The sequence below is a fragment of the Schistocerca nitens genome, chromosome 2 (genome assembly GCF_023898315.1).
Source record: "Schistocerca nitens isolate TAMUIC-IGC-003100 chromosome 2, iqSchNite1.1, whole genome shotgun sequence".
NCBI classification, from domain to species: domain Eukaryota; kingdom Metazoa; phylum Arthropoda; class Insecta; order Orthoptera; family Acrididae; genus Schistocerca; species Schistocerca nitens.
This window is the reverse complement of record NC_064615.1, coordinates 910,929,284-910,946,493: the sequence shown is the minus strand read 5'-3', so window position 1 is coordinate 910,946,493 and position 17,210 is coordinate 910,929,284.

The window sequence follows — 17,210 nt, the reverse complement described above, 5'->3', positions numbered from 1 at the left end:
TCCCTTTTAACGCGTTCATTAAATTTTCCCTGATTTTCAACATGTTTATTTATGTTCTGGTACTCTTCGGTTTCTGAAAATGGTAATGGAGCTGTATCATCCGAATCTCTGTCCCCATGTAAACTAAGATTTGTCAATTTATCTGAAATTTCCTCAACTCTTTCCGATAAGTCACCTATTTTTTCTCTCTGTTTATTTACGTCTTCCGTAAGTGTCGCGACTCGGGTTTCAGTGTTGACACATTTAGTAGTTAACTGTTCATATTGTTGTGTTAGATTATTTATTCTGTCATTTGGTACGGATTCCTCGATTCTCTCAAATATCTCTTCCTTGTCGTGTGCACATTGTAAATTTAGCTCTGAAAATTTTTGTACTATCACGCGATCTCTTTCTTCTTGTTCTCTATCCTGTTCCCTTTGTCTAATCTCTACTGCAATTAATCTATTATTGTGAGAATTCAAAATCGGTTGCACTTCTTCTCTAATTTCTTTCTTTAATTCATCTTTCATGTTTTTGAAACATGTCCCTATTCGTGAATCTAACCGTGTTTCCATTGTTTCCATCTCTATTTTAATTGTTCCTATTTGTGATCCCACTGTTTTTAATTCAGATCCCAAAGTTCCCATCTCGGTTTTAATTGTTCCTATTTGTGATCCAAGTGAGTCTCGTAACTGCTCCATTGTTCCCATTTGTGAGTCTAACCGTGTTTCCATTGTTTCCCTATTTGTTTTTAATTCAGATCCAAACCGTGTTTCCATTTTTAATATAGCACTCATCAACTGCTCCATAGTAACTGATTCGAAACTCCTTTCGCCCCTAACATTTCCCGCAAAACCAGTTTCCTTCGTCATAGCTGTAAAGCTATCTGTGTTCGATACTATTTCAGAATCTTCTATAGTTAATCTAGTATTCTGTGAACTTCCTGATTGAGAAAAATTTTGAAATGGTTCCCGACTATTTTCCCGACTTATTACATTGTTTTCCACTTCATTATTCATCACACTGTTTTCCTCTGTTGGCGAGTTCGCCATGTTAACAATTTCGTCATTCTCACTATTCATCATTTTTGCCTTTTTCATTGATCGCTTAATCATTTACAAAACATTCAAAACTTGTCACTGTACGAAAATTACACACAATGACTCTTTATCATCAACAATACTATTCACACGAAATGTTTCCCTCAAACACGATTAATCGAACAATTGAAATGATTGCACTAATTGTCAAACTCGTATACAAGATAACAAAATGAAATTTTGCAAAAAAAAAATACCATTAGAAGAATGACAATTACCAAATCTACACATGCAAAATAGACTACAATTACTAATCTACAAATTACTACAACAATACTACTGTCTACTATTTTTACAATCAGAAGATTCCAAGGGACGATCCGAAACAGCGGTCGCCACGTGCATGGGGGCTTAATTAAAATGAAAATGCAAATAATTTTAATTTTTTGCTTTCGTAGCTGTTTGTCCGATTACGAAGTCTCGTAACGGTTGGCCCTGACTAGTATTATTACACTATCTGACTGCATAGAACAATAACAAAGAATGAAATGGAAATTTTCATTAACACAATTAATTAATTAAGTCCCCAGCAACTATAAAACCTACGAAACCAAAGCACAAGTGTAACTGTTCTGTGTGTGGAAGTATGACTCAACGTACGCATCTGGCACGGTTCTTCTTCAATAACACAAGAAATTTTAAATAACATTTATACTGAATTAATTAAAGAAAATAGAAATACCATAATTACTCAAGAAAACCAGAATTGCACTCTAATCCAAGAACACAAGCCAGATGCTTTGTTGACTGAACCTGTAATGAAGCATTATTTACGACATTAAATAATGAAAAATAAATCAAGTTTCGTTACCTTCATATATTGACCAAAATCACTCTAATCATTAAAATATATCTCCACACCGACTCGCTATTACCACATCTCAACAAGAACTTTTCAGTATCACATCTCAGCAAGCACTCTCTACTAGCACATCTCAACAAACACTCTCTGCTACGAGTTCTTAACAAGCACTGACTACCACAAGCTCTCCCCAAGCACTGCCCACTACGACATCTCAATAATCACTGCCAGTGGAGGCGGCGGAACAATACTCTCTAGCGCGATCTCTGGCGCTGTGGCTCAGTGTAGCCACCTTTCAACATGATTTCGAAATTTCGCAGATGATACTTTCATGTACCGTCAGGGCTTTTACAAGTGTATCTTTTCGTCTTGAGAAGTGTACTTGATAATGCTTGCTGAAAATGATTGAAGACATAAACGGGTCTTTCTGCTGTCTCGTTCATTCTGCAGTCCCTTATTCCCCACTCTCTATTTCATTCCTTCTTCTACTACAGTGTTCCAATCTCCAATGAGGTTAAGATTTTTATCGTCCTCTACAATCTGAATAGCCTGGTAACAGCCTTCTTTTCAGCTTCGGCTAGAGACATCAGCATGACTAACTAAACTGTTGTTAGTGGCTACGGTTTGCAGTAGTATCACTGAATCGTTCACGACAAGCAATTCATTTCCCTGCCTTTCATTTAAAAACAGATACTGCTACCATTTTATTTGGTCTACAATTTTTCTTCCGCGTTTTTTTCTCGATGCTCGGGGCTTTTTTGCGAAAAAGTTACAAAAAATCTACGATTCAAGGTACTGGATAACACTGGCCACTACTTTCATCTTTCAGGCAGCGTATGAATCTTTCTTCGGAAGAATTTGCGTCTTTTGAAGAGATCCGCAAATCATTCAATTTTGTACTTGTTCATATCAATGGAAGTGATGGTCAGCGAGGCTGTGTGTCATAGATCGAAAAAGATGGTAGTCAGTGGGAGAAATGTCTAGATTATACAGCGGTTAGTGTGGGACTCTCGTTTCACCGTTTGCAATTGATTTTTGACGCGTTTTGTGACATTAGATCGAGGACTGTGCATGGGGGCTTAATAAATGTGAAATGCAAATAATTTTAATTTCTGCTTTAGTATTAGTCTGTCCGATTACGAAGTCTCGTACCGGTTGGCCCTGACTAGTATTATTACGCTATCTGACTGCATAGAACAATACCAAAGAATGAAATGTAAATTTTCATTAACACAATTAATTAATTAATTAATTAAGTCCCCAGCAACTATAAAACCTACGAAACCAAAGCACAAGTATCACTGTTCTGTGTGTGGGAGTGTGACTCAACGTACACATCTGGCACGGTTCTTCTTCAAAAGACAAGAATTTCAAATACCATTTATACTGAATTAATTAAAGAAAATACAAATACCATAATTACTCAAGAGAACCACAATTACACTCTAATCCAAGAACACAAGCCAGATGCTTTGTTGACTGAACCTGTAATGACACATTATTTAAAACATGGAAATAATGAAAAATAAATCAAGTTTCGTTACCTTCATATATTGACCAAAATCACTCTCATAATTACAATATACACTCCTGGAAATGGAAAAAAGAACACATTGACACCGGTGTGTCAGACCCACCATACTTGCTCCGGACACTGCGAGAGGGCTGTACAAGCAATGATCACACGCACGGCACAGCGGACACACCAGGAACCGCGGTGTTGGCCGTCGAATGGCGCTAGCTGCGCAGCATTTGTGCACCGCCGCAGTCAGTGTCAGCCAGTTTGCCGTGGCATACGGAGCTCCATCGCAGTCTTTAACACTGGTAGCATGCCGCGACAGCGTGGACGTGAACCGTATGTGCAGTTGACGGACTTTGAGCGAGGGCGTATAGTGGGCATGCGGAAGGCCGGGTGGACGTACCGCCGAATTGCTCAACACGTGGGGCGTGAGGTCTCCACAGTACATCGATGTTGTCGCCAGTGGTCGGCGGAAGGTGCACGTGCCCGTCGACCTGGGACCGAACCGCAGCGACGCACGGATGCACGCCAAGACCGTAGGATCCTACGCAGTGCCGTAGGGTACCGCACCGCCACTTCCCAGCAAATTAGGGACATTGTTGCTCCTGGGGTATCGGCGAGGACCATTCGCAACCGTCTCCATGAAGCTGGGCTACGGTCCCGCACACCGTTAGGCCGTCTTCCGCTCACGCCCCAACATCGTGCAGCCCGCCTCCAGTGGTGTCGCGACAGGTGTGAATGGAGGGACGAATGGAGACGTGTCGTCTTCAGCGATGAGAGTCGCTTCTGCCTTGGTGCCAATGATGGTCGTATGCGTATTTGGCGCCGTGCAGGTGAGCGCCACAATCAGGACACATACGACCGAGGCACACAGGGCCAACACCCGGCATCATGGTGTGGGGAGCGATCTCCTACACTGGCCGTACACCACTGGTGATCGTCGAGGGGACACTGAATAGTGCACGGTACATCCAAACCGTCATCGAACCCATCGTTCTACCATTCCTAGACCGGCAAGGGAACTTGCTGTTCCAACAGGACAATGCACGTCCGCATGTATCCCGTGCCACCCAACGTGCTCTAGAAGGTGTAAGTCAACTACCCTGGCCAGCAAGATCTCCGGATCTGTCCCCCATTGAACATGTTTGGGACTGGATGAAGCGTCGTCTCACGCGGTCTGCTCGTCCAGCACGAACGCTGGTCCAACTGAGGCGCCAGGTGGAAATGGCATGGCAATTCGTTCCACAGGACTACATCCAGCATCTCTACGATCGTCTCCATGGGAGAATAGAAGCCTGCATTGCTGCGAAAGGTGGATATAGACTGTACTAGTGCCGACATTGTGCATGCTCTGTTGCCTGTGTCTATGTGCCTGTGGTTCTGTCAGTGTGATCATGTGATGTATCTGACCCCAGGAATGTGTCAATAAAGTTTCCCCTTCCTGGGACAATGAATTCACGGTGTTCTTATTTCAATTTCCAGGAGTGTATCTCCACACCGACTCGCTATTACCACATCTCAACAAGAACCTTTCAGCATCACATCTCAGCAAGCACTCCCTACTAGCACATCTGAACACCAACTGACTACTACGAGTCCTGGACAAGCACTGACTTCTAGCACATCTCAATAATGACAGCCCGTGGAGGCGGCGGAACAATGCTCTCTAGCGATCTCTGGCGCTGTGGCTCAGTGTAGCCACCTTTCATATGCCCTTCCTCCACGGCTAGAATTTGATGGTATTTTTGCCAGCATTGGTGGTGAAAATACCACCAAATTCGTCAAAAAAATACAGACAAAAATAAAAGGTAATATTAATACGTAAATATCATATAACTAGATAAAATTTTGGCTTTGCACTGACCTTTCAATAACCTAATATATAAAATACAGTAAGCAATACAAATTCTTTCATACATGTGACTTTACATAATAGTTTACACAAGTATTATGTGGTTAAACAGTTCAATCAATAGCGTCAGCAATGACGAATATGTGCAAGTAAGAGTCTCATAATTTTTCACTAACAGTAATACACAAAAAATCAGTTTATACAAATATTCACATAAATGCTTTCCATAGCTCAAGAATAAGCAGTTGACAGTTCCAGCAGTAGCACCCAGCAATGGTCAACAGGTGCAAATACCAACAAGTAACATTTTTTCAATAGAAACAGTCCATCAGTGGCACCCAGTACTGTTGAATAGGTGCAGACACCAACAAGTAACACCATTTCAGTAGAAGCAGTCCATTAGTGGCACCCAGCAATGTTGAGCAGGTGCAGACATCAACAGGTGACATCTTTTCAGTAGAAGCAGTCCATCAGTGGCACCCAGCAATGTTGAGCAGGTGCAGACACCAACAAGTAACACCATTTCAGTAGAAGCAGTCCATTAGTGGCACCCAGCAATGTTGATCAGGTGCACACAGCAACAGGTGACTTCATTTCAGTAGAAGCAGTCCATCAGTGGCACCCAGAAATGTTGAGTAGGTACAGACACCAACAAGTAACACCATTTCAGTAGAAGCAGTCCATTAGTGGCACCCAGCAATGTTGATCAGGTGCACACAGCAACAGGTGACTTCATTTCAGTAGAAGCAGTCCATCAGTGGCACCCAGAAATGTTGAGTAGGTACAGACACCAACAAGTAACACCATTTCAGTAGAAGCAGTCCATTAGTGGCACCAGCAATGTTGATCAGGTGCACACAGCGACAGGTGACTTCATTTCAGTAGAAGCAGTCCATCAGTGGCACCCAGCAATGTTGAGCAGGTGCACACAGCAACAGGTGACTTCATTTCAGTAGAAGCAATCCATCAGTGCACCCAGCAATGTTGAGCAGGTGCAGACATCAACAAGTAACACCATTTCAGTAGAAGCAGTCCATTAGTGGCACCCAGCAATGTTAATCAGGTGCACACAGCAACAGGTGACTTCATTTCAGTAGAAGCAGTCCATCAGTGGCACCCAGAAATGTTGAGTAGGTACAGACACCAACAAGTAACACCATTTCAGTAGAAGCAGTCCATTAGTGGCACCAGCAATGTTGATCAGGTGCACACAGCAACAGGCCACATTTCTCAGCAGAAGCAGTTCCATAAAATCTAGTATCACTGATCACACTGTTCATCAGAGTTTATAAGCAGAAATTAAACATGTCCTAGTGGCACCAATCATGTAGAGAAGGTACAAGTAACAGTCCATAATTTTTTTTTACAATCACTGATCACACAGTTCATCAGCAGAAATTAAACATATCCTTGTAGCACCAATCATGTAGAAAAGGTGCAAGTAACAGTCCATACTATTCACCATAACTACTGAGACAGTTCAGTCATGAACAATAGTTTGAATGCACATACAATTTCTTTAACAAAATATAATCAATGCTCTTACACTAAACATACAAATCATAATAAACACACAAATGATATCAGTTAATTGTCACATTAACTATTACAGTACATAATAACAGTTAACCTATAATATTTGTGGGTGTCAGTGCAAGCCACAACAAACAAGTGAAATAATATTTAGGAGATAGGTTGGGATCGCTTCTCTGGGATTATAAAAGGAAAACACACAAAACACACTCACTCATCTTTCATCCACATTAGTGCTACTGTGTAATTGAATAGTGTTAACTGTGTAAATGCAATTCTGTCAAAATTTTATGTTCATCCTGTGTATCAAGTAGTAGTGGCAGCAATGTATAACAGTCAATAATAGTTAAGTCAACGTCATAGTCATCATGTCAAGACCAATGTTTGCCAAGCAGATCAAAATGTACGGTTGCTGAACAACTGTCAGTGTACCAAGATATGCAAATGCTTCCTCTCTCAAAAAAAAAAGTATATACTGCTTGGCGATTTGACAAAGTGTGTGTGTAGGCAATCTTCTTTCTACTTGAGTGTTCTAGTCTGCCATCTTCATCCTCCTTGTTCCATATGGACCAACAAAAAAAAAAATATGCTCCTCACTTACTTTACCTCTTATCCACCAAAACTCCAATAATCATCACTTAACTTCAATAATACCTCATTTACCTTACCTCTTGTCCACAAAACTCGAATAATCATCAACTTCACATAATCTCAATACCTCAATAATACGTCTATACATATAAACCTCAGCACCAATATCATTTCACTTCCATAACAACTCTTTCCTCTAGTCAGTCTCCTCGAACAAGTACAGACAAAATCCTAGTGCAACTTCAATTCAGCATCCCATGCAATCCGAAGACACAGTGTCCACACACAACCTCTGTGTAATCCATCTGACCCAAATTTTCTACTCATTATAAATTATAAGATACATTTTGGTTCCTTGTCCATCATTAAATAAAAGAAATGCATACATGACCTCTAACAGACTTAGTTCGAATAACTCTCAGTAATTAAGTACGATTACGGAGTGTGAATGATCATAATATTTCACAGTGTGTACACCACTTCAAGAATCATAGCAGAAGCAAACATGTGGAGTATTTTTTGTGTCAATTGTCACTTCCTATTTCAATTGCTCACGAAAATGCAGTGTAATACTGTCAATGGTCTAAACCTAGTTTTGGTCTGTCATGTCGTTAGCTTCCTTCCTATTAGCATAAATTTATACAGCTTCCATAAAACCTCAGCTCATGTGACTTCTATGACTTTCTTTTACTAATGTCGTTCGTCGAATTATAGCAGTTCATTTTCTTATCTTAAAAATATAAGGCACTGAGCGTAAGCAAAACATGCAATAGCGAGTAAATATACCAGTAGAGAACAGAATGTCAACAAGTGGATGCAGCACAATCCCTATAACAAGGCTCTGCCAAGCGAACAATCTATAATTAATACCATAGCGTAACCTAGTCTCTATGTTTGTACACAGTATATCAGCATTTCTATATACTAAATTGAAGAGTAGTTATGACAACAAAACAGAAATGTGTAAACATGCAATCCATAAGCAAGGCAGCAAATATGTTATCTATCATAATAAACAGGTCATTAGCATCATATCAGCATAAGCAAATAAATGTTTATATGTAATCTTAATAAGTAAACATGAAGGCGCAAGCAGATAAATCACAAAGTATAACTTACACATCTAACCACATCAGCACAATTAATCAGGTGACAATTATAATTTAAATAAATAAGCACAGCAGGCACATAATAAAAAAATATGACATCAGTGAAAAAGCATAGCAGCCAAGCGATGCATAATATATACAAATAACAACCCTGTTCATTAATTAATCATTGTCAAAATCAGTTAATATGCGTAAGCACGTCGCTTCACTAGTAAATTCATAGAACATGAAATTAGCACAAAGTATGAATCACGTAATCGCAAGCAGCAAATTACGTCTAAAGTACGTACCTAAGTGGAATTATGTTACCTGAAAAATAAACTCAATTAATGGTTACCTTTTTGGGTTTTTTTTTTACTTCCTTTTTTTTTTTTTTTTTTTTTTTTGAAATTACATTCTTCCTGAAATTTTCTCCATAGCAAGTCCTCTTAACGTCGGACACGCACAGAATTTACCTGAAGGTCTTAAATACTTTACACAAGCGTATCCTGAAAAATACTGAACGTTAATAACATAATTTATGAAGTCCTTATAGCTTTATACAGAATTTATTCGGAGAAATTAAACTGTGTATTTATTTACGTCTGTCAGTGCATTCGCACTGAGCGCTCGATCAGCTGTAGGCGCGTGACGTAGGAGGTGATTGTTTGCGGTCAACGACTGCCTTGTGCGGCGCGCAGACTGACTGTTGCTTTGAGTATGTGCCGCCGCCAAAACACAGCGCGGTATCTTTGTACTCTCTCCATGTTTACGTAAACTGTTGGTTTCTCACAAGTAGGTCATTCCACAAAAATTTTTACGTTTGATATATGATGTATTCCTTTAGAGCGTCGTGATTTAAGAGTTTCTGCTTCAACAGTGTTATCATGAATAATTTTGCGAACTCTAAATGGACCGTTATAAAGCAGAAAAAATTTGCGACACAATCCCTTTCCTTTGTGAGACAAACGGTGGGACTTAATTAACACCTTCTGGCCAACTGACAAGATTTTTAAACGACCAGGACGCTTAGCTGATTTCTCTCTTCTAGCAGCCGCTGATGCAATATTTTGTAGAGCCAGGTTGACAACTTCAGAATGCCGCGGTTTCCGTGAAGGCGGAAAAGGAACGATTTCAGAAATGCGATTTGTTGGTACTTTATTTTTTAATATCAATAGAGGCGGTAAAGAAGTTGAGTCATTAGGAAGTTCATTCAGAATGTTTTGAAAAATATGAAGATACTGATCCCAAGTTCTGTGATTCTGATGACAATAAAGACGGCACAATTTATTGATTTCCTTCATCCATCTTTCTGAAGCGTTAGATTGAGGGTGAAAAAGTGAAATGAAGATTGGTTTAATTTTACGACGCCGTAGAGTACGAAGCCAAATTTTAGAGCGAAACTGTGATCCATTATCTGATATAACCTTATCAACATGACCAACTTCTTTAAGAAAATGTTTGATGAAAGCATTAGATAATGAACGAGCTGTTGCTTTTCGTAAAGGTGTAAAACACACATATTTTGATGTTAATTCCACTGCTACGAAAATATACGCAAAACCATTAGTAGAACGAACCACTGGACCGAACAAATCGACTGCAGCCATCTCCTTTAATTTCGCTGGAATGATAGGAAACAACGGTGCTCTGTGAGAAACTGTTGGCGGCTTAGCCTTTTGACATAATTTGCATTTGGCAAGAACAGATCGAATACGTTTTTCCATATTACTGAAGTAGCAATTTTCTCGTAATTTATGAAAGCATTTTCTGGGACCAAAATGCGCATAACTGAAATGTGTGTACCAAATCAATTTATTGACCCACTCATCAGGAATACAAACTAACCAAACAGAGTTGTCGACCGATTTCCGTTTAAAAAGAATGTCATTGCGAACTAAATAATGCTGTCTAATCGCTACGCTTTCCTTTCTCCTCCACTTCTCCTTAATGTCCTTCCAGATTGGATCCTTATTTTGCTCCTTAGCGATGTCCTGGAGCGAAGACGAAATAAAGTTCTCAAACGCAACACCTTGAATGTACATCAAACAATAATGGTTTTCTTTGCAGTCCTCTTCAGCACTTTGTTTCAAACCCATAGGTGCACGTGATAAAGCATCAGCAACAATATTTGAAGATCCCTGTATGTAAACAATACTAAAATCAAATTCCTGTAGGTACAACGCCCATCGTGACAATCTGCCGTGAGTTAATTTTGTTGACATAAGAAATTCCAGAGCTCGATGATCGGTGTAAACCTTAGTATGTCTGCCAAACAAAAATGTGCGAAATTTTGTGAAAGCCCATACAACAGCCAAAGCTTCAAGTTCCGTAATCGAATAATTCTTCTCTGATTTAGAGAGAACACGGCTTCCAAAGGCAACAGTTTTCTGTACTACAACGCCGTCTTCTTCTATCTCTTGGAATAAATGTGCACCTAGGCCTTTGTATGATGAGTCCGTCGCCAAACAAAAATCTTTAGATAAATCCGGATGTGAAAGAAGTGGAGCAGCAACTAAAGCATCACGAAGTTGTTCAAATTCTGACTGAGCTTCCTCATCCCAACACCAATTAGAATTTTTTCCAGATAATTCACATAAACGAGGTGTGGCCAAATTGTCCAATCTAACAAAGCGTCTAAGAAAATTACAGACACCAAGGAAACTACGAACATCACGTTTTGTGGTAGGAACAGCATAATTACGAATAGCGTCTAGTTTCTCTGGATCAGGGAGAATACCTTCTGTAGAAATAATGTGACCGAGAAATTTCACCTGAGAACGACCAAATTCTGATTTTTCCAAGTTCACTGTCATGCCAACTCGTGCAAAAATACGTAATAATGAATCCAAAATTTTGTTGTGCTCACTCCAAGAACGTTTAGCAATAAGAATGTCGTCAACATAAGAAGTAATATTGTCACGAAGATAAACAGGTAAAATTTCATTTAAACTACGAATGAATGCTGCTGAAGATACAGTAAGTCCAAACGGTAATTTCCGAAACTGGTAACAGTTACCAAAGGCTAAAAAAGCAGTATATTTTCTACAATCAGGGTGGAGTTCTATTTGCCAAAAACTTGCGCGCATATCAATCGTGGATAAAACTTTAATTCCATGGAAATGTTGAAGAAGTTCATCTAAATTTTGTGGACGGTCAGTTTCAGGAATAATAATATTATTTATCTGTCTGGAATCCAGAACCAAACGAATTGACCCATCCTTTTTAAGAACAACGTGTAATGGGCTGGTATAAGGGCTGACTGCTGGCTCAATAATGCCCTGATCTAACATGTATTGAAGTTCATTCTTAACCTTGTCTCTGTAAGCCAAAGGAATAGCGTACGTTTTCCCGCGAAATGGTGTGTGTTCTTTTACTTTAAATAAATATTGTAAGCCTTGTATAGTTCCTGTGTGATGACTAAACACTGTAGCATGTGAAGTCAAAATGTGGTGCAGCTCTTCTCTTGCAACGTCATCTGGCACTTCAGCTTTCTTAACCTTTTCATTAATTAATTCTTCGCTATTAATTATATCCTCCATCGCGTCTCTGTATCTATTGTCATTGTCATGAATAAACACACTGTCGTCATAACGCTCAACAAAAGCATCAGAAGTAAGAAACCTTAAGCATTTTGTATCTGATTCAGATCTTGCTAAACACTCGAAAAATTTCAAACATTTCGGCATTCCGGCAACAGTCAAATTCACACTTCCTTCTTTAAAGTTCAAAATTGCCTTATGTGCGTTAAGAAACACCATACCTAAAATAATCTGTGTACTGAGTAATGGAACAATAATAAAATTAGCAGAAAATTCGTATCCTTGACAAATGAAATTTAGGTTGGTCTGTTGTTTAACTTCCACACCTTTTCCAGAAATAGCGCCTCGAATTGTAGTTTTAGAAATAGGTAACACAGGACAGGCAATAGTTCTTTTACATATATGAAAAACTGATTCACTAATGACGTTCAATGGGCTCCCAGAATCTAAAACTGCAGTGAACTTATTCTTACCCACACATACTTCAATAACAGGATGTAAAAATGCGTCTACATTATTTTCCTTTTCATCTAGCAAAATGTCTCTCATGTCTTCCAGGCGTACGTAGTGTAAAGTCGTAGTGTCATTACTTTCTGAACCGTCTATATTGCTGCCAGAAGCCGAAGCTGCTAGTCATTGTCGATTGTTTGCGTCACGTCTTTGATTATTCCCGACATTTCGCGGATCAATTTCTACTATTTCCACTTGTCTCTCTGAATTTCTGTCACGCGGAGGATGCCAATTAGGTCCTTCCTGTCTGTTAGATGCAAATTCTTGGTTGTGTCTGTTATTAAAATTTCTGTTTTCCTGTCTGTCTGCATAACTACTTCTTGTATAATTTCGACTGTCACTTCTGAAATTATTGTTAGACCTACTACCCTGGTTATTTCTGTAGTAAGAGTTTCTATTATTGTATGAATAATTTCTGTCTTGATGATACCGATTACTGTTTCCGTATGATTGATCATTCCGGTAAGAATTACCGCTATTATAATTGTCTGTGTAATCTCTGTTAGAACGTCTGTTATTGTCATAAGGCTGGTATCTATTGTCCTGTCTGTTACGTCTGTCATTCTCAAAATTACCCATATAACGCCCGTTCCGATCACTATCCCTTTTCTCTGAAAATCTATCGTAATTACTGTTACTGAAAAAGTTACAAGAAGTCCCGTCGTCGTTGTCATACTCAAGTTCTTGTAACAAAGTCTTGAAAGTCTCATTGTCGTCTTTACATCTTCCAGCTAAAGCAATTTGTCTTATGGATTGTGGCAGCTTAGTTAAACAAATGCGAATTAATTCAGTCGGGCTATAAGGGTTGGAAAGGAACTGATTCTTTCGAATCATGTCTTCAAAATATTCCGCTGGCGTGCGGAACTCAGACTGTTTGAAATTACGCTGCATAATAAGACTGTGTTTGACTCTGTCTTGCGTGTTTTCGGACCAATATGCCGATAGAAATGCATGATAAAAATCATTTAGGTTATTACAATCTCTAATGAGTGCGCGCATCCGCGTCGCCGGTTCGTTTTCTAAATATCCACACATAAATTCCAGTTTGTGACTTAATGGCCAATTTGGTGGGAGTGCATACATAAATTGATCTAACCATGCACATGGATGTATGTCATTTTTAGAATTGCGGAAGATCTTAAATTTCCGAACAGTCAAAAAGTGTTTATAGTCAAAGTTTTCGCCTCGTGGCGACAAAGACCTACCGCGTCTGTCCCAGTTTGAATGTCGATTATTGTCAAGTTCGCGAGCCTGGCGCTCTCTTGTTGCATCCCGTAAATGAAACAAATTATTTTCTTCAAACCCCTCTGGTATCTGTGATTCTAAATCTCTTTTGCCGTCTTTTCCTACGATTTCGCCTTCAATTTGTTTGACTTGCTTTTTTAATGCCTCAAATTCCCTTTTCACGCGTTCATTAAATTTTCCCTGATTTTCAACATGCTTATTTATGTCCTGATACTCTTCGGTTTCTGCAAATGGCAATGGTGCTGTATCATCTGAATCTCTGTCCCCATGTAAACTAAGATTTGTCAATTTATCTGAAATCTCCTCAACTCTTTCCGATAAGTCACCTATTTTTTCTTTCTGTTTATTTACGTCTTCCGTAAGTGTCGCGACTCGGGTTTCAGTGTTGACACATTTGGTAGTTAACTGTTCATATTGTTGTGTTAGGTTATTTAATCTGTCATTTGGTACGGATTCCTCGATTCTCTCAAATATTTCTTCCTTATCGTGTGCACGTTGTAAATTTAACTCTGAAAATTTCTGCACTATCACGCGATCTCTTTCCTCCTGTTCTCTATCCTGTTCCCTTTGTCTAATCTCTACTGCAATTAATCTATTATTGTGAGCATTCAAAATCGGTTGTACTTCTTCTCTAATTTCTTTCTTTAATTCATCTTTCATGTTTTTGAAACATGTCCCTAGTCGTGAATCTAACCGTGTTTCCATTGTTCCCATCTCAGTTGTAATTGTTCCTATCTCTGCTTTAAATTCAGATCGAAACTGCTCCATTGTTCCCATACCAGTTGTAATTGTTCCTATTTGTGATCCCTGTGAGTCTAACCGTGTTGCCAAAGTTCCTATCTCTGTTTTAATTGTTCCCATATCAGTTGTAATTGTTCCTATTTGTGATCCCAAATTTAATATTGCACCCATCAACTGCTCCATATTAAATGGTTCAAAATTCTTTTCGCCCCTAACATTTCCCGCAAAACCAGTTTCCTTCGTCATGGCTGTAAAGCTATTTGTGTTCGATACTATTTCAGAATCTTCTGTCGTTAATCTCGAATTCTGAAAACTTTCTGATTGAGAAAAATTTTGAAATGGTTCTGGACTATTTTCCCTGCTTATTAAATTGTTTTCCACTTCATTATTCATCATACTGTTCCCCTGTGTTGGCGAGTTCGCCATGTCAACAATTTCGTCGTTCTGACTATCCATCATTTTTGCCTTTTTCATCGATCGCGTAATCATTTACAAAACATACAAAACTCGTCACTGTACGAAAATTACAGAGAATATAACACGTTATCACCAACAATACCATTCACACAGAATGCTTCCCTCAAACGCGATTAACGAACAATTGAAATAATTGCACTAAATCGTCAAACGCGTATACAAGGCAACAAAAAAAATAAATTTTGAAAAATACCATTAGAAGAATGCCAATTACCAAATCTACACATGCAATATAGACTACAATTACTAGACTACAAATTACTACAACAATACTACTGTCTACTATTTTTACAATCAGAAGATTCCAAGGGACGATCCGAAGCAGTGGTCGCCACGTGCATGGGGGCTTAATAAATGTGAAATGCAAATAATTTTAATTTCTGCTTTAGTATTAGTCTGTCCGATTACGAAGTCTCGTACCGGTTGGCCCTGACTAGTATTATTACGCTATCTGACTGCATAGAACAATACCAAAGAATGAAATGTAAATTTTCATTAACACAATTAATTAATTAATTAATTAAGTCCCCAGCAACTATAAAACCTACGAAACCAAAGCACAAGTATCACTGTTCTGTGTGTGGGAGTGTGACTCAACGTACACATCTGGCACGGTTCTTCTTCAAAAGACAAGAATTTCAAATACCATTTATACTGAATTAATTAAAGAAAATACAAATACCATAATTACTCAAGAGAACCACAATTACACTCTAATCCAAGAACACAAGCCAGATGCTTTGTTGACTGAACCTGTAATGACACATTATTTAAAACATGGAAATAATGAAAAATAAATCAAGTTTCGTTACCTTCATATATTGACCAAAATCACTCTCATAATTACAATATATCTCCACACCGACTCGCTATTACCACATCTCAACAAGAACCTTTCAGCATCACATCTCAGCAAGCACTCCCTACTAGCACATCTGAACACCAACTGACTACTACGAGTCCTGGACAAGCACTGACTTCTAGCACATCTCAATAATGACAGCCCGTGGAGGCGGCGGAACAATGCTCTCTAGCGATCTCTGGCGCTGTGGCTCAGTGTAGCCACCTTTCAACTGCCATGCTGCAAAAACATCTTTTCGCATCTACCGCTGTACTGTGACGATTTATCTTTCAGCGCTTGACTCAAACTCATCACTTCCTTTCGAGAACGGTCTCCTGTGAATGTTTCGTTCGGTTTCGGTAGCTTCGACAACCTACTCTCTTCCACCGGTTTTCGACGTCAGACGGAGCAGTCTGTACACGTTCTTTACTACGAGCAGTGGAGAACAACTATAAAAGGCAATCACAAATCGACTAATAACATGATGGCGTTATGTTTACAAAAGCCAAATCTTATTCTATGATACTTATGACGTACCCCCTATACCACCACTTGCCGCTATTGCATATATCGCAAAACTGCGGAAGCAAAGCTGTAGACCTGAAATCACGTTCTCCTCTTGTTTTACTGTTTTACCGTATAGTCCGGGCTGTAAATCAAAGAGAACAGTTTTTCATCAGGATAACACAATAGCTCTCAAAGTTACTTTAGTAATGGGAACCATACCGTGCAACAGAATAAACAGATCTCTTCTTCGGAGTTCCGTAACTGTCTCTCACTGCGAAACATATTTTTGAAATTTGGCTCAAAGGTACCTATAATATTCCTTTGTAATGCTGAAAAAGCGTGGCGGTCTGCGGTGTCACCCTTCGGCTCTGCAACGCTTCAGACAGCGAGGTGTCGACACAAATAAAAATAAGCTCACACATCGAAAGTTCATGTGAGCTGTAAGAGACGCCAATGAAAATACTCATTTCCCTGTGGCGTTGCTTCCCAAACATTTCGCGGTTGAAAGCAACAGCTTGCTGTGCGGTGGGCCTCAGGAAGATGTCACAGGGGTCACAGTTTGTAGTTATTGACGGAAAGTCATCGAGTAAAACAGAAGTTATTTCTGGCGTTCCCCAAGGTAATGTTATAGGCCCTTTGCTGTTCCTTATCTATACAAACGATTTTGGAGACAATCTGAGCAGCCGTCTTACGTTGTTTGCAGATGACGCTGTCGTATATCGACTAATAAAGTAATCAGAAGACCAAAACAAATTGCAAAACGAGTGTGAGGTCATCCACATGAGTGCTAAAAGGAACTCGTTAAACTTCGGTCACACGATAAATCAGTCTAATCTAAAAGCCGTAAATTCAACTAAATACCTAGGTATTACAATAACGAACA